The sequence below is a fragment of the Pongo abelii genome, chromosome 7 (assembly GCF_028885655.2).
Source record: "Pongo abelii isolate AG06213 chromosome 7, NHGRI_mPonAbe1-v2.0_pri, whole genome shotgun sequence".
NCBI classification, from domain to species: Eukaryota; Metazoa; Chordata; class Mammalia; order Primates; family Hominidae; genus Pongo; species Pongo abelii.
In genome coordinates, this window is record NC_071992.2 from 106531900 (window position 1) to 106556582 (window position 24683).

The 24683-nt window shown below is 39.5% G+C and overlaps 1 long non-coding RNA gene across 1 annotated transcript; it reads left to right on the forward strand.

Annotated features, from left to right (window-relative positions):
* Positions 1 to 50: 50 nt before the first annotated feature.
* Positions 51 to 24683, forward strand: LOC112134706 (uncharacterized). Its single transcript, XR_008509180.2, has 3 exons — positions 51 to 229; positions 22724 to 22815; positions 24171 to 24683. It is a non-coding gene; the product is annotated as an uncharacterized LOC112134706 (long non-coding RNA).

The window sequence follows — 24683 nt, forward strand, 5'->3', positions numbered from 1 at the left end:
CGCTGGGAGGGGAGGAGGAGCTCTGGGGGGAGCGAGGCTGCAACGAGGGGAGAGCCGGGCGACGGGCAGGGGCCCAGGCGCGCTCCCCGACTTCCCACAGGCGCGCGCATGCCTGCGTGTCAGGGCGCGCGCTCCCCCTCTCGGACCGAGGCGACCCCAGTCCATGAGCGGCTTGGACCCGTTCCCTCCTGGTCGTTTCCGTAGTAACCTCTTATCGTAGCGGGCAGCTGTGAGTAGCGCTCACATCCGCCGCTGCCCTGTCGAATTGGGGAAAGAGTTCTTGTGTTCTGAGGAGGGTTTGGCTATGGTCCTTGACCCTATTCTCCCTGCCTCAGACTTGCCTCCCAGGTAGCGAAGTCTCCCTGTGGGTTTCATATGGCTTGGTCCTTTAGGAGCTGGAAAAATTAGGTATAAAGTCCCCCCACCCCCTTGACAGAACGCCTCTTCTGACTCCAGAGGTCCTTTATCAAGTGCCAGGCATTGGTCTAGGGGCATTTGAAAAAGATTCACTGAAGGACATTTCTTAAGGGTTCGCTTTCTCAGAGGGCAGCTTCTCAAACTCATTCGCTGGTTTCTTTTCCTCTTTTTGCCTGTTTAAGGTTAGTGTTCCCCAGGTCCTCTTGCCGTCTTCCTTTTTAGAGCTTCCTGAGCCATCTCATCCAGGCCCAACAGCTTTGATCCTGCCGTGCCCCCCGTAAGAGGTGACCCCTAAGTGAATGTCTCTGCCCACACTTCCCAGCTTGTGGTCCGGCCTGTGGACACATCCAGGTGGAATTCCTGCAGGCAGCTCAAACTCAGCAGAGCTTGGTAGATAAATGATTAACTTGGGCTCTGGTGCAAATCAAGTTTAGTAACTGGTCAAACAATCGGTCCCTGAATCTCATTGTTTCTTTTTAAATTGCAAAATGGAGATAATGGTACAACTTTGCTTCCTAAGAGTGTTGTGAGGATTAAACAAAATAGTAAAGTAAGGTGATTAGCACTATGCCTGAAATCAGTCGTCAGTAAATGTTAACTATGTGATGGTATCCCTCATTAAAAGTGTGATCCCCCATAGACCGACTCTTCCTTCTGGGTTTCATATCTCAGTGGATGTCCTTCCACCCAGTTGCCTGCCAGATAACGGACCAGGACACCTTAGGTCGTTGCTGATCAGGCTCCTGCTTACTCCTCCATGCCATTCCCTCCTATCCACCCTGGTTGGGCTGAGTCAGGTAGAGTCCCTACTAGGTACCAGGCAAGTGCTGCATCCTTCAACTCCCTTTTCCAAGCCTTGTGACTCACACGGAGGAGCAGCTCTTACTGCTGCCACAGCATTTACCTAAAGTTTTACTTCCGTAAAACAGTACCAAGGAGGGATGGTGCTAAACCATTCATGAGAACTCCATTTCCATGATCCAGTCACCTCCCACCAGGCCTCTCCTCCAACAATGGGGATTACATACAATTTGACATGAGATTTGGGCAGGGACAGAAATCCAAACCATATCAGTCCTGCACTACCTTCCCTTCACCATCACTCTCAATTTGGTATTTCCTTTCCTTTCCCAGGCTACTTTCTGTATGGCCACTATCACATTTGTCCCATTGTAATTTTTTGTTTACATCACTGTCTCCCTCTTTAGGCTTTGAGTTTCTTCAAGATGGGCCCATTACTTATTTAATCTAAGGAGCAATGAGCCCTCTTTAAATGTTTGTTGCATACACAAATGATTGCCATTTGTAGGGGGAAATGGAAGGCAGGAAAACCAGACAAAATTGCATAGGCAAGAAGCTGTGAGGATCAGTGAAGTAGGATAATGGTCCTGGTGTTAGTTAAATGGGGATAAGTTTAAAGAGGAGCTGGGCAACTGATTTATTTTCAGAAGAGAGGGAGGGGTCAAGGATAACACCTGGATTTCTTATTTAAAGTAATAGATAATGGGGCCATTGACCAAGAAAGCGACTACAGCAAGTCTGTAAGAAAGTTAGCCTTCACTCCTGATGCATGAGACTTGAGATGCCTATAACATCCAAATGTAGTATTCCAGTAGGTGGTTGAAAATATAGATATGGAATTAAGTGGGGCATCTCTCCTAGAAATTTTGACATTGGTGTATGGGTAGCAATTAAGACCATGGTTATGAATGAGTGCATGGTGATAGGTGTGCCAAATATTTCCTGTTGTCTTTCAGGAATATAAGAGGATTGTATGCCCTGGCCTCCCTGTGATGGGGTTGAACTACATGACATGTTCTCCGAATTAATTGTGAGCATAGCATTTAATTGTTGATGCAAGACCTTCCAGAACTCTTTTTCTCTTTGCCATGGCAATCATCAGTGTTCCAGAGAGCATATGCACTATCAGTCTTGGTATTGGAGGGAAGATGATGCAGAACAGAGTCCCAGTCACATCATGAAGGACATGTAAAGTGAAAAGTAAACCTTGGTTGTTTTAAGCCATTGAGATTTGAGTTTTGTTACCAGAGCAGATCTTTGTCATCCTGGCTAATGTGCCTGAGAAGAAGAGGTTTAAGGAAGAAAACTTGTGAACACCAATGTGCTTGTTAGACTCCTTTGCTTGTAAGAAAGAGAAACTCAAGAGACTAATGAAAAGAAGGAACAAGTGTTTATATGGGTATATGAGTAGCTATTAGGAGCCCAGGCATAAGCTACTCTCATTTCTTTCTCATTGTGTCTCTGCTCTTCTCTACCTCTTTAATCTATTCTCACACTACCAACTGGCTAATTAATCCACTTCTTATTCTCTAGTCTGCATTTCAGAAGAATATAAGCCAGTTCCAGAGCTCTTAGCTCTAAGTCGCTTCATGGGCTGCCAGCCAACCTGGAAATGAGCTACTCGTGGGTCAGGTGCCCATCCTGCTCTAAACAGTGTCACTCCTACCTGAAACATCATTTAACTTAACTGGGCATGGGACCTCTGGTATGGCAATGCAAGCTGTAGTGGGATATTTCTATTCTCATCCCACTACAATTTATTTTTCACAGAATTGTGAAAATTATATTTTACAATTGGACATCAGATGTGTCTTAATCCATATCTACCAGCCCACCACAACCAGCCTAAAATCCCTATATTGCATTAGGGAAAGACCCAACTCTCTGCCTGGCCTACAAAGCCCTGTATGATCTAGCCTCTGCCTGAGCTTCCTAGCTCACCTCCTGCCACCCTCCCTCTCACACGTTCCAGCCACCCAGGCTTCCTGTGTCTCCCTTGGATGAGTCAAGCTGGTTTCCTCCCCAGGACATTTGCATTCTGCCCTTGCCAATCTTTCTTGTTTGAACACGCTGCCCTTGGCTCTGAGAAAGCCTGGTTTCTTCGTTCTTATTCATTTTAAGCTCTCCTGTCATCTCCTCAGAGGTGACTTTCCTGATTACCCTCATCTAAAGGACTGTCCTCTCTACATCAGGTTACTGGTACCCCTTATTTTCTTCATAGCACTTATCATCACCTGAAATTGCCTTGTTTATTCCTTTACTTTCTGTCTTCCATAAGCAGAATGAAATACCATGAGAGTGAGTATCTTTCCTGTCTTGTGAACCCCTGTACTCTGATTCCCTAGAATAGTCCCTGTCACACTAAATATTTTTTAAGTGAAGGAAAGGGATGGTGGGCAGTGTGCCCATGTGCTGGTTGTTCTCTGGTGTCCTCTATCCAGGTTCAGTGTCTACCCTTCCCTGGCTTGCTGTGTGTCTCAGGAGGTTGGCCTCTAGTGATGGTGTCACTCAGCCTCCACTGGGCTCTGGATTTCCAGTTAGGCTTGACCAGTGAGAGGCACCAGCAGAATATTGGAGGATAGTACAGGTGATAAGTGGTCAGGGTATTTATCTCTTCCCGGTTGAGTTTCAATATAGTTTTGCAGTGGTTGAATTTTGTGAACAGAGTTCTTATTTACCAAGTTTCCAACTCTTTCCCAGCTCTAGTAATGATTTTCTGATGCTTTGTCATCCCTTTTAATACTTCCTCGATTAGACTCTATTTACAGTTGCTTTTGTTGCCTCCAGGGACTCTCACTGACACAGCAGGGGCAGGTCAGAGGCTGACAAGCTCAGTACAACTAACACTTGAGTTCATATCACTGACCTATAGCCACACAGAGAAAGTGGTGGAAGCAGATTTCAAATTTAAACTCAGGGAGTGTGAGGAGATCTTCAGAAACTGTTATACTAGAAGTCCAAGGAAGAGAGAATGTTAAGATGTTAAGATGGAAAGATGGAATGTTAAGGTGGTTTGTCAAGTGCAATTGGAGTCCCTTTTTCTTCTGGGTTTGGTGGCCTGCTGTACCTTTGCCTTTCTCTGACTCTCATTAAAATCGTTAATTAAGGGAGATTTTAGAGTCCTAGGCTCAAAATTAAAATTTGGTTTATTTTGTAATACGGCTCCAGAAGCCTTTAATTCTCTATTTTATTTTATTTCTAAAAGAAAAAGATTGGGCACTACTGACCTAAGATAAAGACCCAAGATGAGAGAAGGACCAATGAGTGTCCCTTAGATATTTCTTTTAAAGGTAGCCACTAGGGCCTTAGGGAAAGTACTTTCAGGAACAGACAAATTGCACCAGTTTGAGAGTGAATGAAAGGTAACTATAAAAGAATGAGTTTAGATAGCACTTTTAATAATTTTGGATGGAAAGGAAGAAAAAGGTGACAGCTAGAAGGTAATATAGGGTGAGGAAGATGGGGACATTCTAACTGAAGGATTCCAGTGTGTTTATAGATTGAGGTAAAGAAGGCTGGAGAGAAGAGGGCATTAAGGCACAGAAGGGAGGAAATATTATGAAGCCAGGTTGTAAAGGAGATGAAAGAGGATGTGGTTAAGATATTAGGGGAAGGATTAGATGCAGGGGAGACAGTGCTTCCTTTGAGATTCAAAGGAAAGAGGTAGAGATGAATGCAAATTTGCCACTGCCTATTTCTAATTGTAATAGATTCTGTCATTTCAGGATTTATTTTAATGTAGTTGGGGAGTGGCAGGTAGTTTTTCTCTCCCCTTTGATAGCCTGGGGCTTCATTTCTATGACTCTTCCTGATCAAAAATAAGAACCGATCTATCTTCTCAGCTCTTCAGGTGTCAATTACACAATGAGAAAATTTTTCCAGGCTCCCTGTTATACACTTGCCACTACACTTCTGACTTAGATGTGGTACTTTGTTAGTATCTGTGAGGACTGAAAATGAGATAGAAGAGAAAAATCCAATCAAGCATTAAGTAATCATATTTAAATGGAAAATGGGAAGATACTATTAATGAATTCAATGGTACATCACTCTCTAAATTTGCTATTTTGTAATTATGAATTTCCGTGTACTGTACAATATTAGCTTCAGTTAATTTTAAGTGCGCCCATAACATTAAATGTGTTTTGATATGTGGTTGTTGAAGCCAACTGTTAAAATTAGTTTGCTGTGATTTATTGTTATTCATACAAATGGTTTATCAAATGCAATTGGAGTCCCCTTTTCTTCTGGGTTTGGTGGCCTGCTGTGTTTTTGCCTTTCTCTGACTCCCATTAAAATCTTTAATTACGGGAGATTTTAGAGTTCTGGGCTCAAAATTAGAATTTGGTTTATTTTATAACCGGGCTCCAGAAGGCTTGAATTATTTATTTTATTTTATTTTTTATTTTTGAGACAGGGTCTTGCTCTGTCACCCTGGCTGGAATGCAGTGGTGTGCATGGGTCACTGCAGCCTCCACCTCCTGGCTTAAGTGATCCTCCCACCTCAGCCTGCTGAGTGGCTGGGACTACAGGCATATGCCACCCAGCCTGGCTAATTTTTGTGTTTTTTATACAGATGGTGTTTTGCCATGTTGCCCAGGCTTCTTTAGAACTCCTGGGCTCAAGTGGTACACCTGCCTCGACCTCCCAAAGTGCTGAGTTTACAGGTGTGAGCCACTGTGGCTAATCAGAAGCTTTGAATTCTTCATGAAATTCTGAACCACATAAACACATAAGCCAGGCATCCCTCAGTGAATAACTCCTGAAGCAAAAGGAAATGAAAATATAAGTGCATTGCATCAAATGGTGGCCTCAGGAGAACAATGCTGTCCTTCAACAGGCTCTTTGGCTAGCAAAGCAAATAGTTTGTAGACCCTTTTTGGTGCATTTTACAGAAGAAAAGTGCCTTTTTTTCAGACTTGCTTAAGATCTATAATTTAAATAAGTATATTTGGACCCTGTGTGAAATTGCTCTTCACTGTTAGCAACTAATTCTTCCTGAATGAGGAGTATTCAGCTTATTTGTTCAAGAACAGTATATTGAGGGTATATACTTTGCTAGACTCTTTTGAGAATATAAAGATGAATTAAAGGCATTTCCTACCTTCAGGGAGTACAATCCAATTGTGAAGAAAAGAACAATAACTCCATTACAAAGCCTGTGTGGTGCGTGCATCAGAGTGGTGTTGAAAGATTTAGGATGGCAAGGGAAAGCACAATGACTCCAGATGGGGTGGCCGTTTCCAAATAGTGCTCCTAGTTCTGTTCCTTGGATGTGTTAACTAGACAGTTGAAACTGAAGGTGTCGTTGATACTGAGCTAATGGTGAAAATAACCGATCTTGGAAAACTCTCCCATGCAAGGTTACAGTTGTAGTGGGAAATGCTGCAATCTCATCCATGCTTGATCTGCCATCCTCATGTTTACACACCTGCCCATGCTTCACCAAGTACGCACCGCCCTGAGGAGTCTCTCCAGTCTCCCTCTCACACTGCTCCTCACTACATATTTGACCCAAAGAAGTGAGTCTTGGTGGAGGCAACATGAAAGGATTAGTAGAGAAAGGGGAAGCACCAACTCGTATTAGCTAAGTAATTGTTTAGCTAATTACCACTCCCAGTCAGAAAATGAAAAATTATAGGTTGACTCTGCAGATGTGACGTGCAGTCCAGAAGACTCAGAAGATTTGGTGTTTCCAGTTTCCATTAATTTCAATTTCATGGGAAATAGTATTTCGGGATTCCAAAAAGAAAACTGTCGTTCATTTATAAAGGTGAACAAAAATGCCAAATCTTACTATTATTATACTTATCTTACCATACAAGTTGATATACACACAAAGTACTTCTTAGTCTAGCCACTATACTAATTAACACCATATAGCATATTAAGGAGAAAAACTAATATAAACTATCCACCTTAAATTTTTGTTTAAAAATGTAAGAAAAAGGAAAATTCAGAATATTCTACTGCCAATGAACCTTTGTTTACTAGTATAGAAAATATGATTAGAAACTTACATTGATTACTTTCAGAGAATAAATTCATTACTTTTTAGTCACACTAATAATGTCTTTTTAGTCACCCAGAATAATGTCTTTCAAGATTTATTAAATACTATGGTTTTTTAACTCTTCTCATTAATCAAGACTTAAATAAAATCTATGGTTGGAGAAAATTTTAAGAATTTGAACTTGAATCTGGATTTGCATCAATATTATTTGTTTCATTTATAAGATATGAATTAGGGACGAAAGATCTATACTCTGTGGAACTCTAGGCTTAACATGACTGACCTCATCTCTTTACAACCTTCTCTCCCAAACCTGTGCTCTCAGTTGAAGAGGAAGAAGAGGGGAAACTTCATCTTCAGTTAAAGGAGTGAAAAACAAAGCACAGGAAGAGAGGGGCTTGCCTGCTAAGCCACCAAATAAGATCTTACTCAAAAAATGTCTTGTTGGGCATCTACTGTGATCCCAGCATTTTAAAGGATACATTGGAGGTGTGCCCTCAAGAAGCCATCTTTCAGTGTGAGATGGCCTAAACAACTGCACCGCAAAGTGTTAAATACAGTGACAGCACTGTCAAAAGGAATAACCAAATCTGCCTGGGAGTCAGAGAAAGTTTTGCAGCCATGATGATATTTGAGCTGGGTGTTGAAGGATAAGTATACAGTTATTTATATCTTACTCATTTCAAAAGGATTTAAGCTGTCTCTGGGATTTGAGCAGACAGTGGGAGAGTAGAATAGCCTTTCAGGCACAGAAAGTGCCAAAGCACAGAAGTGTGAAAAGGTACAATGTGCTTGGGAAGTGGCAAGCTGTTCTGAGGACACATGCATAGAATGCACCTCTATGTACTCTGGGGGAAGCCAGGCAAATAATATCAACAAATATGTCATCCTCTAACAGTGGTTTGCAGACTTGAGCATGTATCAGAATTCCCAGGAGACCTTTTCAAAGAACTGTTTACTGGGCCTCATCCCCAGAGTTTTTAATTCTGCTGGTGTGTGGCCTTGGAAGGCAAGAATTTGCATTTCTCACAAATTCCTGAGTGATACTGGTGCAGCTGGTCTTGGGACCATGCTTTAAGAACCATTTCTGGTTTTCTGGACTTCTTCCTATAATCAAGTGGGAGTCCCTGGAATTGTTAGAGCTTTAGAAAGAAATAAACATATTTGGATTTAGAAAATTTACTAAAAGCTATGAGGAGAACCAGGGAAGGAAACCACTTGGTAGATTATGTCACATGTCCAAGAGACAGAGTAAATAGACTGCAACCCATTTATGGAAAGATGAAATAAACTTGAGAATGTCTAAAGCATAACAAGATTACTTGGAATGATGGAATATGGGAATAAGAGAAAGGGAAGGAGTCCAGGATGTTAAAATTATGTTCCACAATATAAATGAAATTCTATAGTGTTTATGAATTCAAAGAATCTTATTCCACCAACAAACCATATAAAGTTTTAGATCATTTTCTTGCCAGTATCATGAGCTGGGCCTTTACAGCTAGATAGAGAGATGGCCCAGTCATGGTCATTCAGCAGTCATATCTCAAAAATGTGTAACCCGAAGCCCACTCAGATAGGAGCAAAACTTCCTAAGGAAACTTCTAGGGGTGCTGAATCCACTTCTAGTGGTTGCAGAACTCATTGCACCCACTCTTAGTATCAGAACCTTGGCTGTAAATCAGTCGTGGTGTTTCAGCGAAAGAAACTCAACAGAGTAGACAGACAACCTACAAAATAGGAGAAAATATTTGCAAACTATGCATCTGACAAATGTCTAATATCCAGGATCTATATGGAACTTAAACAAATTTTTGAGCAAAAAGTAAACAACACTATTAAACAATAGGCAAAGGCCATGAACAGTTCTCAAAAAAAGACATACATGTGGCCAAAAAGCATGTGAAGAAATGCTCAACATTATTAATCACTAGAGAAATGCTAATCAAAACCACAGTGGGATACCATCTCACATCAATTAGAATGGCTGTTATTAAAAAGTCAAAAAATAACAGATACTGGCAAGGTTGTGGAGAAAAGAGAGGGAGGAGTATAAATTAGTTCAGCCATTGTAGAAATAAGTGTTGCAATTCCTCAAAGAACTCAAAACAGAATTACCATTCAACCTAGCAATCTCATTATTGAGTATATATCCAAAGGAATATAAATTGTTCTACCATAAAGACACATGCATGCATATATTCATTGCAAATAGCAAAGACAGGAAATAAATCTGAATGCCCATCAATGGTAGACTTGATAAATAAAATGTGGTGTATATGCACCATGAAATATTATACAGCCATGAAAAAGAATGAGATAATGTTCTTTGCAGGAACATGGATGGAGCTGGTGGCCATTATCCTGAGGGAACTAATGCAGGAACAGAAAACCAAAATATCTCATGTTCTCACTTATAAGTGAGAGCTAAACAATAAGAACACATGCACACAAAGAAGGGAAAGCAGACACCAGTACCTACTTGAGGGTAGAGGGTTGGAGGAGGGAGAGGTTCAGAAAAAATACCTATTGGATGCTATGCTTATTAACTGGGTGACTAAATAATCTGTACACCAAACTCCCATGACACACAGTTTACCCATATAACAAATCTGCACATGTACCCGTGAACCTAAAATAAAAGTTAAAATAAAATTGTGGTGTTTCCAGTCTGAATATACTTCAACAAGTGTAGGAGCCCTGTCCCATGACCCCCAGTGCATAAGAGACTTCATGAAAACTATAAGAAATTGATAAATTGAGACTGGTGGAAGCCACAAAATGGAAACATAAATATATTTGAGTAAGTTGATACCAATTATATTAAACACTTACTTACAAGGAAGTTTTGAAATTAACTTCCAGTTTCTCTGTCTAGCAACTATGGAGCCCTTAGCCAAGAATACTTAAGGAATAGTCTCTATTCTGATCTATCCTCCTTTGAGTGTTTTTCTTCTTCAGGTGCCTTGGTTCTGATGACACTCTTCTTGAGTTATATGATGTTCTTATCTCTTGCAGGGCTGTTGAAATAATCAAATCTTTGTACAAACACTTATTTATCTTTTTGCAGATTTTGAATTTTCCCATCAGTATAATTTCTGTCAGTAGTATATCCAAAGTAGTTGCTTTCCTTAATCCTCATTGCTAAATATTTATAACTCATTAGCCTTTCTGTTTTTGCAGCCCATGAACCCTCTGTGTCTCTTGGATTGGACTACAGCCTTTGTGGTGTGCCCTTGGTTAGGACTGCACAGGGGGTGGAAGGAAAGTATGGAGTGGGGTGGGAGTAAGATAGGAGTTACATTTTGCTCCTTTTGACTGGAAGGATAACTTTCATATGGGGTTTAAACTGAAGAAAAGACTGGCACAGTGGGTCATGCCTGTAATCCCAGCACTTTGGGAGGCCGAGGTGGGTGGATCACTTGAGGTCAGGAGTTCAAGACCAGCCTGGCCAACATGGTAAAACCCAGTCTCTACTAAAAATACAAAAATTAGCCAGGTGTAGTGGGGGGCCTCTGTAATGCAGCTACTTGGGAGGCTGAAGTAGGGAGAATTGCTTGAACCCAGGAGGTGGAGGTTGCAGTGAGCCAAGATCACGCCACTGCACTCCAGCCTGGGTGACAGCATGAGACTCCATCTAAAAATAATAATAATAAATTATCAGGAGAACCCACCCCCAATATTTCAATGTAGGTTCTTTCTATTTTCCCTAAGTGTCAGCCGGCTGAGAAATAAAGAGAAAGAGTACAAAGAAAGGAATTTTACAGCTGGGCCTCCAAGGGTGACATCACATATTGGTAGGACCATGATGCCCACCTGAGCCACAAAACCAGCAGGTTTTTTTAAGGACTTTAGAAGGGGAGGGGGTGTATGAACAGGGAGTAGGTCACAAAGATCACATGCATCAAAAGGCAAAAAGGAGAACAAAGATCACATGCTTCTGGGGCCAATAAGGATCACAAGGCAAAGGGCAAAGCAAAGATCACAAGGCAAAGGGTGAAATAAAAAACTCCCGATAAAGGTCTATGTTCAGCTATGCACATATTTCTTGATAAACATCTTAAACAACAGAAAACAGGGTTCGAGAGCAGAGAACCCGTCTGACCTCAAATTCACCAGGGTGAGTTGTTTTCCCCACCCTAATAAGCCTGAGGGTACTGCAGGAGACCAGGGCGTATTTCAGTCCTTATCTCAACCACCTAAGACAGACACTCCCAGAGCAGCCGTTTATAGATCTCCCCCCAGGAATGCATTCCTTTCCCACGGTCTTAATTATTAATATTCCTTGCTAGGAAAAGAATTCAGCGATATCTTCCCTACTTGCACGTCCATTTATAGGCTTTCTGCAAGAAGAAAAATATGGCTCTATTCTGCCCCACACCGCAGGTAGTCAGACCTTATGTTTGTCTTCCCTTGTTCCCTGAAAATCACTGTTATATTGTTCTTTTTCTAGGTGCACTGATTTCATATTGTTCAAACACACATGTTTTACAATCAATTTGTACAGATAACACAATAGTGGTCATCCTCAGCTTATGAAGATAATAGGATTAAGAGATTAAAGTAAGACAGGCATAAGAAATTATAAGAGTATTATTTGGAAAGTAATAAATGTCCATATTAAAATGAAATCTTCACAATTTATGTTCAGAGATTTCAGTAAAGACAGGTGTAAGAAATTATAAAAGTATTAACTTTGGGAACTGATATATGTCCATATTAAAATGAAATCTTCACAATTTATGTTCCTCTGCCACAGCTCCAGCCAGTCCCTCCATTCAGGGTCTCTGACTTCCCACAACAATAAATAAATCAAAAAAAAATTCCTCCCTTGGACAGAAATTTTACCCTTTCTTTATAGCAATATTAAGCACAGTCTTTGGCTGCAGTCTTTCAGGAACTTCTCTGATTCACCATTTTGTGCTCACAAATCATATGGGAAACAAAAACTTGCATAATACATTTCCTCAGTATTGGGGTAAGAGGGGGTTAATAAATTAGACCTCCTCACCACCTAAGTTTTGAACTTTTGAGAGAGATGTAGGTCAGTCAAATGAAGGTCAAAACTTTAGCAATATTCCTGATAGAGTTGATGGAGAATGGACCTTAGAGTGAGAGCCAAATAATAACTCTCTGCTGCCAGCAGGAACCTTGGAATAGCCCAGTAGCTGGAAGATTTGAGTGTAGAGCAGACAGACTAACCTAGGCCAATCACTGTCACCCACTTACCAGGTAATTAATTCAACCACCACAGGGAGCAAGAAGCCACGAGAAATACTTCCTCATGGAAAGCAAAGGATAAGTTATGTAAGAAGTATATTTTATAAGAGAGTTTTAAAGATAGTAATAAAAAAAATGGCCAGGTGCAGTGGCTCACACCTGTAATCCCAGAACTTTGGGCAGCCAAGGCAGGAGGATCGCTTGAGACCAGGAGTTTGAGACCACCCTGGACAACATAGTGAGACCCCATCTCTGCAAAATACATTTTAAACAAAGAAAATAACAATGACTAACGCTAACCATGTCTAACAATGACTTCTAAACTATAGAAAAATAGTTTCTTCCCTCAAAGGTAATAAATGTCAAACACAATAAGGAATTTTAAAAATTCAAGAAAGTTAATATTTATTTTTCAATCTGTGAATGAAGATGATGATTAATTACATGCATATCTTGTGTTGACTCCACTAAAGGCCTGTTTAATTTTTTAAAAGGTACAATTAGGAGAGTTAAGGTTTTCTAACGTCACACACTAGTTCTTCTTCCATCTGTTCCTCCAGTTTGCATAGTGGTAGAGTTAAAGCTGGATCCATGGCCACCCAGGTAGAAATACAATTGTTTAGTTTTACTTGCAGCTAGAAGTAGCCACATGAATAAGTTCTCTCCAGCGGAATGGTAACATAAGAGTGATGTGTGCAACTCTAACTTCATTTCTTTGTTTTTTGGGGTTTTTTTTGAGACACGGTCTCACCCTGTTGCCCAGACTGGAGTGCAGTGCAGTGGCACAATCACAGCTCATTGCCTCCTTATCCTCCCAGGCTCAAGCAATCCTCCCACCTCAGCCTCCCAAATAGCTAGGACTACAGGTGCATGCTACTACACCCAGTTAATTGTTCTATGTTTTGTAGAGGTGGATTTTTGCCATGTTTCCTAGGCTGGTCTTGAACTCCCGGGCCCAAGTGATCCTCCTGCTCGGCCTCCCAAAGTGCTGGGATTATAGGCGTGAGTCACTGTGCCCAGCTGAACCTTACTTGTTTAAAACGAGTAGTTGTTCCCCACTTCCATTCCCCCTCTGAGTTGAATGCCAACATGGCAGAGACCCAAGGCACCAGGGACCCTTTGTGACCTAATGGAGCAGAGCCATTCTAACTACTTAGTCTGGTCAGACTGTGAGATGAGAAATAAACTCCTACGTTATTTAGGCCACTATATGTTTAGGGCCTTTTTTTTTTTTTTTTTTGGATCAGCTTAACATGTCATTTAACACAAATATGTATACCCATTTAAAAGGTATTTTAAAAAAATATTCAGTAGAAAAATATCTGTACAATTAGCTACTGTGGTGGATTGGATAATGGACCCCAAATGATATGCCTACTCAGAACCTGTGAATGTGAGTTTATTTGAAAATATAGTCTTTACAGTTACAATGAAGGTAAGGATCGCCAGATGATATCATCCAGGATTAACCAGGTGAGCCCTAAATCCAATGGCACATGTCTTTATAAGAGACAGAAAAGAAACCAGAAGACAAGGAAACCACGTGAAGGCAGAGGCAGAGATGGAAGTGAGGCATGTGAAGCCAAGGGACACCTGGTGTCCGCAGGAGCTGGAAAAGGCAAGGAAGAATTCTCCTCTAGAGCTTTTATAGAGAGCTTAGCCCAGCTGACAATTTGATTTTAGACTTCTGGCCTCCAAAGTGTGAGAAAATAAGTTTCTGTTGTTTTTAAGCCACATGCATAGTTTGTGGTGATGTCTTATGGCAGCTCCAGGAAACTAGAACAGCTACCTAATAAAATTTGATCATGAGGATGGAGAAACTGGACATGGAAAAATAAAAAGAACAATTTCTTGTATTGTTATGAAATGCTGAGAGAAGCACAGAGCACTATTTACATTAGTTTTATATACTGGCTCATTCATTCATTCGTGACTTTTTAAAAAAATTATCTGAAATGCCTCAACTGCTGAAAAGTGCAGGGCATATAAAATGAACCACAGGGTCCGAGCCCTCAAGAGGTTACTTGTCTCCTTGGAGAACATAGATGTTCATAGACAATACTATTTTATTCATTTTAAAAATAAATTTCATATGAGAATTACAGGCTACTTGGCAATGAGGAAATCACTCACTGAGTTGTTAGGAAAATAAGTTTACCTGTCTAAGAAAATCAGATATGCAATTTGTCCCATGATGATAATTCTGTCTGGTGAATAGGATAAAAATGTTGATTTTTTTAAAAGGTTAGTTGTACTTCTAAAGCAATTCACTTTATGAAATAAATTTTTTAAATAAAATATCCCCTAATTTAGTTGAATGCTTACTAATAGTGATAACAACTTGAGAAATATGCTGAAAGAAAAGAATTTGAAAGCTTAATTCTTAGGAAATATTACCACTTAATGATTAATCAAAATGGAATAATATCTTAATATGAAAATAAAATGACTTACCGAGGCAAACATTTCATTTATATTTTAGTAATATCATTATATTAAAAGTTAAGTACCAAGAAATCATATAAACACTTTTAATGTAATTTTTTTTTAAGACAGGGGTCTTGAGCTGCTGTCTTCAAGTTTTTCTCCTACCTTGGCCTCCCAAAGTGCTGACATTACAGCAGTGTGAGCCACCGCGCCCAGCCAAATGTGATATTTGTTATTCTTCTATGCCCTTTGGAAAAATGGTATTCTGAAAGTTGGTAAAATAAAAGGAATTGACTTGAGTTCGTTAATAAGTATTAATACATACAGGAAAAATACTGCTTTGCATAACAAAACTAGTTTAATATTTAAAAACAGTTAAATATTTTTCATTTGCACAAAAAAATCTGACCAAACTCCTTTTCAGATTTAATGCACGTGAACAGAAGTTAAGATTAATATCTTTGTATTCCTGTTTTTATATTTTTATTGCCTTACAAGTTGATGAAATAACATTCCCTTCTAATGTTAATGAAAATCTTCAATTGAGAATAAGCTGGAAAATCTATTTAATAAAGGGACTTTTTCTAGGGGGGCATTTGTGCATAATTCCTCTTCATATACCCAGTATATAAAATATGCCTTTTAAAAAATATTCTGATAGCCCATAAATACAGTACCTATTTCAAAAACACAATTGTCCTGGAGCCATTCCTCAGGTTAAAAGCCAAAAAGCCATATAACAAATTGGCTCTGTGATGACACAGAAAGAATGTATTAAGCATTATTCCTTGGGTTGCATTTAGACTTGGGTGTGAATAGTCCAAGATTCTTCCCTATATTAGTTTCATATTGGTGCAACAAGCTACAGAGTGACCTAAAAAGTGTCCTTCTTGGTTTTATTACAGGTTAAACTGTAAAGCAATATGCGATCTATTGTCTAAGTTATCTCTAAATTTTATTTGGGAACTTAAGATCCTCACTACGTTCTCTCATTTTGAGGGTCATCCTTCTTAATTACTCCCACTGTTTTCTGAGTCCCTTCCCCTCCCCGCTAGTATTTTAGTCTGTTTCATATTATCTTTTATTTTGGCTCCCTTCCAATTTTTTACTAAATGCTGAACTTGTATGATATTCCCTTTTATGCTAGGCAGTATTATTTTGACACACAAAATGAGGACTTAGTGTATAAGAAATGTATATTGAAAATATGCATAAAAACACTGGAAGGAAGTATACCAATATGTTTCCCTTTGAGTGTTATTACAAGTAATTTTTAAAAATCGGCTTAGTACTTTTTATCCTTTCTAACTTTTTTTTGACAGAGAAACAGATAGCACTTTATTTTGCTTTGTTCCAGCTGCAAAATTGGACAGAAAATCTCTCTAGGTTTTTGTTTTTTTGTTTGTTTGTTTGTTTTATTTTGTTTTGCTCATGGGTTATCTTGTTAAAACGCCTTCACTGGAACTGTTTTATGTCAAGAAGTTTGTTATAATGTCACCTTGATCATTTCTGATTGTGCTTAGTTAGATCTGGGTTTCTGTTTTGTTTTGTTTTGTTTTTTTGTTAATCTAGCTAGCAGTCTATTGATCTTCTTTACCTTTTTAAAGAAACAGCTTTTGGTTTCATTGAGCCCTTATATGATTTTTGGTTCTCAATTTCATTCAGTTCTCCTCTGATTTTGGTTACTTCTTTCCTTCTCCTAGCTTTGGGGTTACTTTGTTCTTCTTTTTTAACTTTTTTAACTTCCTGTGTGATATTAGATTGTTAATTTGAGAGCTTTCAGCTTCTTGAGGTAGGCATTTAGCACTATAAACTTTCTTCTTAACACTGCTTTTGATTTGTTTCAGAGATTTTGGTATGTTGTGTCTCTGTTTTTATTTATTTCAAATAACTTTTTGATTTCTGCCTTAATTGTGTTGTTTGTCCATAGTCATTCAGAAGCAAGTGATTTAATTTCCATGTAATTGTGAGGTTTTGAGAGATCTTCTTGGTATTGATTTCTATTTTTATTCCATTCTTGTCTGAAAGTATAATCAGTATGATTTTGATTTTTTTGAATTTGCTGAGACTTGCTTTATGGCTGAGCATGTGGCCAATCTTAGAGTATGTTCTGTATGCAGATAAGAAGAATGTATATTCTGAGGATGATGAGTGGACTGTTCTGTAGATGTCTATCGGGTCCAACTGGTCAAATGTGAAATTTAAGTCCACTATTTATTTGTTAGTTTTTTGTCTTGGTGATCTGTCTAACACTGTCAGTGGAGTGTTGAAATTCTCTACTATTATTGTGTGGCTATTTCTACTCATAGGTCTAGAAGTACTTGGTGTATGAATCTGGGTGCTCCAACATTGGGTGCATACATATTTAGGATAGTTAAGTCTGCATGTTGAATTGAAACTTTTATCATTATGTAATGTCCTTCTTTGTCCTCTTTTACTGTTGTTGGTGTAATGTTGGTTTAAAGTCTGTTTTATCTAACGTAAGAATAGTCACCTCTGTCTTTAATGCATTCCGTTTGCATGATAGATCTTTCTCCAACCCTTTACTTTGAGTATGGGATGTCCTTACACATGAGATGGGTCTCTTGAAGATGGCAGATAGATGGTTTGTTTTTGTTGTTGTTGTTGTTGTTGTTTGAGACAGGGTCTCACTCTGTTGCCCAGTGGTGTGATCACTGCAACCTCCGCCTCCTGGGTTCAAGCAATTTTTATGCCTCAGCCACCCTAGAAGCTGGTACTACAGGCACATGCCACCACACCCAGCTAATTTCTGTATTTTTGGTAGAGACAGGGTTTCACCATGTTGGCCAGGCTGGTCTCAAACTCCTGATCTCAAATGATCTGCCCACCTCGGCCTCCAAAAGTCCTGGGATTACAGGCATGAACCATCACCCCAGGCCTAGGTCTTGTTTTTTTAATCCAACCTGCCACTCTGTGGCTTTTAAGTGGGGTGTTAAGACCATTTACATTCAAGGTTAATGTTGATATGTGAAATTTTGATCCTATCATGAAGTTATTAGCTGGTTGCTTTATAGTTTTTATTGTGTGGTTGCTTTACAGAGTCTGTGGGCTATGTATTTAAGTGTCTTTTTGAGGGAGCAGGTATCATTCTTTCATTTCCATGTTTAGCATTCCTCCCTTAAGGAGTTCTTGTAAAGTTAGTCTCTTTGTGCTTGCTTGTCTGGAAAATATTTTATTTCTCCTTCGTTTATGAAACTTAGTTTGATGAGATATGAAATTCTTGATTGAAGTATCATTTCTTTAAGAATGCTGAAAATAGATCCCCCATCTCTCCTGGCTTGTATGACTTTTGCTGAGAAGTCTCCTATTAGCCCAGTGGAGTTCCCTTTGTACATAATCTGACGTTTTTCTCTAGTTGCCTTTAAAATTTTTCCTTTAGCATTGATCGTAGACAGACTGGTGATTATATGCCTTGGTGATATTTGTTTTATATAGCATCTTGCAGGTGTTCTCTGGATTTCTTGTATCTGAATGTGTATGTCTTTAGGAAGATTAGGAAATTTCTCTTGAATTATTCCCTCAAATATGTTTTCCAGGTTGTCTTCTTTTTATCCATCTCTCTCAGGAATACCAATAATCCATAGGCTTTGTTGCTTTACATAATCCAATATTTCTTGAAGACTGTTCATTTTTGTATTTCTTTTTTCTTCATTTTTTTCTGACTGGACTAATTCAAAAGACTGATCTTCAAGCTCTGAATTCTTTCTTCTACTTGGTTCAGTCTATTGATAAAAGTTTCAATTGTATTTTGAAGTTCCTTAATTGAGTTTTTTAGTTACGGTAGCTCTGATTGACTTATTTTTAAGATATTTATTTCTTCTTTTATTTGCTGGATTTATTTAGAAGTTTCTTTGTGTTGATTTCAACCTTATCTTGGATCTCATTAGGCTTCCTTGCTATCTATGCTTTGAATTCTTCATCTGTCATTTCTGATTTTCCATTTTGGTTAAGGACCATGGCTGGAAAGCTAGTGCAATCCTTTGGTGGTGTCACTACATTGAGACTTTTCATGGCCCTAGAATTCTTGCACTGGTTCTTTGTCATCTGGAGATGCTGGCACTTCCAATTTTTGTAATTATTTTCCTGTGGTTAGGATATTTTCTTCTTCTTGCTTTATGTTATTGTTTTTTTTCTTCTTTCCATTTCCCTGCTTCCTTAAGGGATGTGGCTGTAGAGAATTTTGGCTAGGGCCTTCTGGCCTTGCATTTATAGCCCTATGGACTTCTGTCAGCAGGTTTTTTACTGGGTTGTGCAGTTCCACTCCACCCTTCCTGTGCAGAGATCTGCATGCAGAGGGACACTCTCTGCTTTATGCCAGGTAGATCTGCAGGCACTTGGAACACCAGTTCACCTTGTTCAGTTGATATTACCCAGATGTTGCTTATAGGTAAGAGCTGGCTGTGGCCAGTGCAGCTGGGTATGTGCTTGATCGTTGTTTACTGGAAGAAGATATCTGTTGCCTCTGACAACGCACTGATTTATGGAGTGCACAGTGGTCTGAGCTCCCTGCTCAGCCGTGGGTGGTGGAGGGGCAAGATGAGTAGAGTTGGACTGGGAAGGTCCACCTGCGGATCCTCGAATGGCAGGCACAAGAACCACTACTGAGGGAGCATCCAGTGGGTGGCCACCAAGTGCCCAAAGGTATGCCTAGCTGTGGAGCTGAGAAACCTCTTCAGCCCCAGTTCTCTGCATGGGAATGAGGACAGTGAGTACTCTAGGTTCCTGGAGATCTGCCTAGGTATGAGGTGGAGAGGGCCCCTCTGCACCCAGATCTCTGCACAGGAAAGGTGGATCAGCTCAGGCTGCTGAACCTGGTGAGCTGTTCCAAATACTTGAAGATATGCCTGGGTGTGAAGCAGAGAGGGTCCCTCTGCACCTGGATCTTTGCACAGGAAGGGTGGGGTGGCTCAGGTTGTCAATCCAGGTGAGGAGATGCTTTGAATGCCTGGAGATCTGCTGGGTGTGGAGTGGAGAGGGCCCGACTGCACCACAATCTATATATAGGAAAGGTGGAGCAGCTCAGGCTGCTGATCCAGGCGAGGGGTGCTCTGAATACCTGGAGAGACCTGCCTGGGTATGGAGCAGAGAGGGACCTGCTACACCATGTTTATGTCCTGTGCTACACCATGTCCATGTCCATGAAAGGTTGGGCAGCTCAGGCTGCTGGTCCAGGCAGTGGGTGCTCTGAGTGCTGGATTTCTGCCTAGGGGTGGAACAGAGAAGACCTTGCTGCACCATGATCTCTGGGGAGCAGGCTGGGGCACCCAGCAAGGACACACGCAGACTGATTCCAGGTCACCAAGCTGGCCCTAGCTGCAAGTCTTGCCACCCAGGAGAAACTACAGCTGTAGCAGCTCTCTCCTGCCCCAGCCTTGTGATAGGAGAGAGCACAATTCCAGTGCCTACTGCTGAGGTAGTTCCCAAATTGTGGCTATGTAATTCCCTACCCCACTCCAGGGCAGGTGCTCCAATCTTCTTGGCAGAGACTAAAATGCTTCCACAGCCAGGCTGCTAGGTTGACAAAGAATGGCTGACTTTGTACACATCTGGATTAAAAATGGCATCCTGCTTTAGGTCCCGGGTCTGGGAAAATGCCTGCAGCTTTTCCTGGTGTCTTTCCCTCACAGTGTCTCCAAGCCTCTCCCCAGTTAATTCAGAGCTTGGGAGAAACAAAGTGCTTTCCCTTGGCCTGGGTTGCTTGGATCCCCAGTGGAAAGGTAAGTCACAGAGGAAGGTTTTCTGCCTCTTTCATATACTGGGGCTTCACGCACTTTTAGTAGACAGATGCTGTCACAGGAGCTGTTTGCCCACATTCTCCTCCCTGGGATCTGGGGTATCCTTCACAATTCCAGTGGATTCCCATTTTCCTTCCTGAATTAAAGCTCACAGAATTGATCTTTAGGCACTATCTTGTTATTTCCCAGTTGCTGAGGCATGCTAAAAGCCTCTAATCTTGGAGGGCAAAAACTCCTTTCTAACTTTCTATAATAAAATCTGATAGATATTTATGTTCGTTTATTTGCAATTTAAAGTGTCAGCTTTATTCTACAAATGTAAATAGGTGGAAGGAGATAGCTGTGGGGTCTCTAATGCCTGTCCTCCAGGGAAGACAGCTGGGTTCACAGTTGTCTTCCCCAGGATCAGTTAGAGAAGCTGGAGAATCCCATTAATCTCTTTTAAGGAATCCCTATGTAGGTAGGGATACCTTTGTAGGGCAAAGGTAGTGTTGAAGAGTCTTCTTGGGACTTACCTATTCATGAGGCACATAAGCACCAAGGAGCCAGCATTGTACACATTTTACTTAATCCAAATTCATTGTAAATGAGAAGTATAAAATGATATTTAGAAACTATTGTCCAATGGAAGAGAAAAATCAAATGGGATCACTGACATACTCAATTTTAGCTGCAGTTAAAAAGAAAAGGTGATAAAATTATATTTTTGTTTAAGTACCTAGGAATCTACTATGATTTTAGAATGCTACATGATGGTTATCAATTCATTAGACAGAGGCTTGAAATGTATTTGTATACATTTGTAGATGCACATAATTTTAATGAATTATCTTTTTGCCATTAAATTCTATGTATAGCTTATCTCAGCAGTATTGGTTTTTGGTAATATATTGTTTGATAAATCTTTGGAAAAGTTAACATGAAATCCATTGTTGTTCTATTCAAGCAGCCAGAAAGCACTTTATTTTAAGCATGATTCAGGTGGTAGAAAGAGTAAAATCAGTTTCGTGTTGGTGTTGCTGCTTTTTCACTCTGAAAAAGATTTTTGTTGCATTAAAGCCATTTTGCTTCTCGAAGTGAATCTTCTTTCCTATATTTTCAGTAAGGTTTCTTATGGGCATTTTCAAATAAAATATGTAAGTGGAGACATATTAAACCAGTAATATTGCTTTTCAGGTGTTCAGTTTCAACTTCAAAACACAAAGAAAAATGTCAAATAGGACTTAGAATAAAGTTGCACTAGGTTTTTAAGACTTACAACATTCACTTATGGAACTACTCATATTTTAAGACAAATATAAAAATGTTCCCCCTGGTGAAATGTTTGCTATTATATGATACATAGTTAAATCAATGAGAAATAAGGGCAAGAACAGACAAATACTAAAGAGAAGGTTCATTGTGCAAATATCCTCAGAAAAACCTTGAAAAACATACCTCTCAGTTGTAAATATTATAGCTGAGTTTACACAAAATGTCTATTAAAGCCAGTGGGAGTCATGCATTCATACATTTCTGGCTAGTATAGGAGTTTTTAATAATCACTAAAGTCTTATATAAAGGTCTATGTGATTCCTTGTCTTAATTATTTTAAGTAGCAGTTCCTGTTTCAATGTCCAACTTTTCTGCTGATTTAATATTTTGAAACACCAATTTCTAAAAATAAGGGGATAATCACTATTTCAGTTGTAAATTAGTAGGTATCACATTTGCTTTGGTAAACTTGATTTGCAATTGTTGTTTAAGCATTTACGTATTAGTATAACAACAGATAACCTCGTATTAAGTTTTGGTAATGACTATGTAGACATTTTATCTGTGAGAGGGCTAATGCCTGTCATGGATCAACCCACTAGTAACTTGTGCTTATTTAAATCTGGTTTTAGCCTCATGGTTTGCTTATCTCACTTTGAGGAGCTGTTAAAGATCAAAAATAATTTAGAATTTTAAAACTTTGTATTACTTTTCAGATATAGAAAAATCATGTTATAAAGAATAAACTAAAGCAGTTTGAACACAACAGATTTGATGAAGGCCATCTGCGTTTGCTGCCTCCATAACTTGCCTTCCTTAACCTATTTATCTGCAGATGCTGTAGAAGAACCTCTTCTGCAAGACCATTCATTCATGCCTTGAGACAGTATGAATCAAGCTGACTTTTTTTTTCCAAGGAGTTTTTAAGTAAGTAAATGAATATACCAGTCAGGAGATGAACGAGAAGTCCAGCCTAAAGATGCAAATATAGAAGATACCAGTATTTTAGTAGTTGGTAAAACCAAGGCAGTGTATGAGAACATCTAGGAAAAAGATTATCTATCAGTTTTCTAAAGCCCATGCCTTTTTTGAATAAACAGAACACCTTTTCCCCCACCCCATCTTCATTGAGAATCTTAGCCTCAACATCCACCTAGTTCCAGCTTTGTTTTTGTGTTCTACATTATAAAACCAACATTTTTGGCTTCATTTTCAAATTACTATAATATTTAACATGCCTTTTCAGACTATATATGTGACACCCCTGATGAATAAGAAGAGCAGCCAGCTGAGAATGGGAACTCTGCAAAGCTATTTTTTCAACAGCTGTGACTGACCCACTCACCTCACAGGGTGGGTAAGAGCAGCAAACCATATAGATCTGTATCTATATGAAAACCATATAGGTAGAGATCTTTGAGACTCAGCATATAAAAGCCACAATTTACACGACACTTGCTAAAAACAGATAATATCCACTTCTAAGAATGTGTGCAAAGGGAAATTTTTATGCTAGCACTTGCTTTTGGAAAGTCCAGCATGGTATATTACAGCGATTCGTAGTTCTATTCATTGCAAAATTTCAACCACATAGCTGCAAAGTAACTAACGGTAGATATATTTTATTATCAGCATTCAAACCATTCTCCTTTCTCTTAATATTTAATAGTTCTCTAATTCTAAATTTAGCAAGTCAAATGGAGCAGCTCGTGAACAGTGTAGGTGGTAGTATGGGTATCCTTTATTCAGCGTATGCAGTCTTGGGTTCACTGTCACGATTTTGTTGAACTCCATGGATTGGTTTACAAATATGTAATTGCTCTATATATTATGCTGTTTACAGTGAGTGTCAAGGCCTTTACTGACACCAATATCAGTAAAATATATTCTACAAACAAAAACAGCATTTTTTACTTTTAAATAAATAGTTCATGTGTACATTATTTAGAAATTTGCGGGAGATTGGGTTACTATTTAATGTGTTTTGTCAGAGTACTAAGAGTATTTCTAAACTCGCCTTAACTAAGTCTCCTCCCCTGATACCTCTGAGAGGTGTATTCTCACAAAGCAAATGATTCAAGGGAGAAAATAACTAAGCAACAACAGTTAAAAAAAAAACTTTATTAGTTAGGAATTTAGCTTCAAGCCACTCTACAAAACTCTAGTAAGCTTGGCTGAGTACATGAAAGGCTTCTTTTTCCTAAGCTTATTAGGCCTGAATAGCCTCAAGCTAAGGCAGGCTCTTAGGATGCTCTCTCTTCATTTTTTTTTCCTTTTCTTAGACTCCAGTGGGCACTAATGGAAATGGAGAGAAAGACAAACAAGAGGACCCTGTTAGCAACCTGTGTACTGCAGAAGTGGTGTAGGCTGTGCTCCGAACTTAGAGAGAAGAAGGAAGAGAGGACAACCCCTCTATCTCCAGATTCTCTTCCAGCCCTGTTCTGCCAGCCAGCTGATTGGAAGCAAGGGAGAAGGGAGGCCTGTGGTGACCTCTCTCTTGACACCAGGGGAAAACCTGACCCTAGAAAAATCAGCTCAATCAATATCATGTGATCTTATTAAAGCAAGCAACCCTACTCTAAACTGGTGGAAAGGTTGTGAATGTCAACTAGAGTTCTATACTTTAAAAACAACAAAAATATTGCAAATTCTGAGTATCCTTCCTAAAGAAAACAACATATTGTAATCTTGTTTTCTGTTAGATAAATCTCTGTTAAAAAGAAGCTTTGTTGGAACTCTCAAGTCTCTGAAAAATAAATCAGCCATCTTTTGATTGCTTGGGGACCCATGAAAAA